General features: G+C 35.2%; 1 protein-coding gene across 1 annotated transcript in view; it reads right to left on the bottom strand.

The window, feature by feature from the left end:
- The window catches only part of LOC106882868 (sodium/hydrogen exchanger 2), a 118,216-nt gene that overhangs the window by 94,399 nt on the left and 20,594 nt on the right, over positions 1–3,223 (bottom strand). The gene's annotated exons all lie outside the window — the stretch shown is intronic.

Genomic DNA, 3,223 nt, shown 5'->3' on the forward strand with positions numbered 1-3,223 from the left:
TATATATATGTATATATATATATATGTATCTATAATCATATCTATATCTATATCTATCTATATATATATAATTATATATATACATACACACGTAGGTCCTCAACCATACTCTCACATACACATACACATGCACACACATATATGCAAATACCCATCTATATACACAATGTACAAGTGTAAAAAGATTGTAAATTACGTATACTTATACGATTCAAATTTTAATGGTTCGTAAGCATTCTTTCCATCTCAGTCTGTCTGTATCTGTGATTGCTATGACAAACGCACACATACACATGCACAGACACACACACACGCACGAACGCACACGCGTGCATACACACATGCACACACGCACTCACACACTGTTTATAGAATCATACTAAAGTTTCTTCAAGTATAGCAATTTCTTAAGCAGAAAGGACATACAAAGGACTCATATACATAAAAATACACAGACAAGTGTACGCACTCACTCACACACCCATTTACAATCATCAACAGACATGTGTGAATATTATATAATATAAATATTACGCATATGAAAATATGTAGATATAATCATACATATATTCATTTAAAACGACATATACACACGCTCCCCTCATTTATTTATTTATCTATCTATCTATCTATCTATCTATCTATCTATCTATCTATCTATCTATCTATCTATCTATCTATCTATCTGTCTGTCTGTCTGTCTGTCTGTCTGTGTTATGTTCCAAAAATTTAACAAAAACACAACAAACGGAAAGTTCACATACAAGACATAACTCATTCCTCATCAGTCATCGTCCAAATGATCACAGCAATCTCGTGCCTTTAACGATAATATTGTTCACTTTCGATGGCGTCAGCGCCTTGAAGCCACTGGGAATAGCTAGCGAATGTACAACACAATGTGGATATGCGAGTTATTGCGATATTAATAACCTGGTGTTAAAACTCATTATACATATGCTTCAGAACAAAACCTCAATGGAGTACGGAGTAATAATAATAAATTAAATAAATGACAACGGATGAAGCTCTGATGAAGCTGTAGGGTAATACACAAGCACTCAATTATGAGTGTATTGCATCTCATAGCAGAAACAACCGTAAGCTGGTGAAGTTCATAACGTGATTTCTTGTTCCCTTGTTACTCATTTAATTTCTTACACACACATACACACAGACACACACACACACACTCATACACACACGCGTGCATGCACTGATTGACATTCAGCTATGCTCCATATGTGTGTGTGTGTGTGTGTGTGTGTGTGTGTATGTATATGGATGGGGAATGGATGAATGTGGGCGAGTGAGTGCACGTGCGTGCATGTGAACACGTATGCTCTTGATCGAACTGTAATATCAAGTATATACAAGGAGCACATAACATAACAAATAAAGACATAAGATAAAAAAAAGGAAAAAAACTACAACAAAAACAAGCAAAAGCCAAAAACAAATAAAAACAACAGACGGGAAAAAATAAAAACAAAATAATAATAATAATAATAATAATAATAATGACATCAAATTTTGCTACAAGGGCAGCAAATTTTGGGGAGGGGATGAGTCGATTACATCAATAATAATAATAATAATAATAATAATAATAATAATAATGATAATAATATAATGATCTCATTTATTTGCCACCAGGGCGAAGGATGAGGGGGACAGTACAAAGACAGACATAAAGTGTCTGTGTGGTTTTTTTTTACATATAATGAAACGTAAAAAAAAAGTGAAAGAAAGAAAGAAAGTAAGTATACACGGTATAGACTGAAAACGAAGGGACACACGCATAGCATACAGAGGTTTAAAAGAAAAACAAGAAGAAGAAAACAAGACGCGAAATACAAATGTCAAAGAAGCGAAGTATGGCAGCGTAGAATACTTGCAGAAAAGTCAAGGAGTAAAAGATGTGACTATATGGAAGGTATGTGCGGTGCTGTTTCGTGTGAAGAGATGGTCAGTAATATGAATGATTCTATAAGTAGCGGAAGTAAGTTACAGGATTAAGATGTCGTTTATACCAATGGTATTTTGTCATAGTTAGAAGTATCGTGGTATTATTCCGTGCGGTTGGTTTTCAGTTTTATCACCATTTTCGTAATGATATTACCTGATTTGTAAATTCCGCCGGGGGTCCACTTTGCTTTTCATCCTTTCGGGGTTGATAAATTAAGTACCAAATTTCGGGGCCTTGTGCTTAAAATAGAAAAGAATATTACCTGATTTGTAAATCATACTACTTTCCATTGAGTCACCTTATCTAACCATCCGTCCGTCCGTCTGTTTATCTATCTATCTGTCTGTCTGTCTATCTATCTATCACTGTGTTTGTATATCTGTGTGTCTGTCTGTCAGTCAGTCCGATGATGGCTTAGCTGACCGAAACTTCGAAGTCACTGGCACACGCACCCAATAAATAAAGAAATATTTGGGACAATTCTTAGAAAATGTGACACGTGTGACAAAAGTCTCTCACAAATCAGTCAATCAGTAAACGATTGAACTATAGCCAGTGTGCATGTTCTTTATTGACAGAATGACTCTCCCGAAATACTATCCGTTTCATGGAAAACATTGCGAAATAAACACAACACACAAAGAAATCAATTCTCTTTTATTATGGCCGTTGTCTTGTTCTTTCTTCCGCTTCACATGTACTTTCACTTCTACCTTCTCATTCCTCCACTATTTTCTCTCTTTCTTGGCTTTTCATAACCTTTATTTCTGTGTTATTTTAATTTTCATATAATTTTCTACTCCATAAATAATCTCATATTCCCATATTCTCATAATCTCTATAATCAGCTTTTATCTGATTTAACTTCACTCCACCCGATTGGACACATACATATATATCTTAGTTAAATATGTAGCTAGTCGGATGGACTAACCGGCCGTTAATTGAGTCGAGTAGTAGCATAGAAGTCGTGCTTCATTTTGTTTTGATAAATTGGGCCACAGATAGCTAAAATTAAACATGTAGACTTCATACGTAACCTTTTAACTGTTGCTTTTCCATGGATAGGAACTATACAAATATTTGAATAGGCTCGTACAATGGCAAAGCTAAATAGTATACAGCCCGAGGCAACTCACGAATTTGCCTCTCTCTCCTGGCCCTCGGGCCTACACAGGCTTATACAGCAGACTAAAAAGTATCATCCCCATAAAAGCGTCGCCCAAGATGTAAAGTAAAGGCAACATAGTTCTA

Source organism: Octopus bimaculoides, chromosome 19 (genome assembly GCF_001194135.2).
Source record: "Octopus bimaculoides isolate UCB-OBI-ISO-001 chromosome 19, ASM119413v2, whole genome shotgun sequence".
Lineage (NCBI taxonomy): Eukaryota > Metazoa > Mollusca > Cephalopoda > Octopoda > Octopodidae > Octopus > Octopus bimaculoides.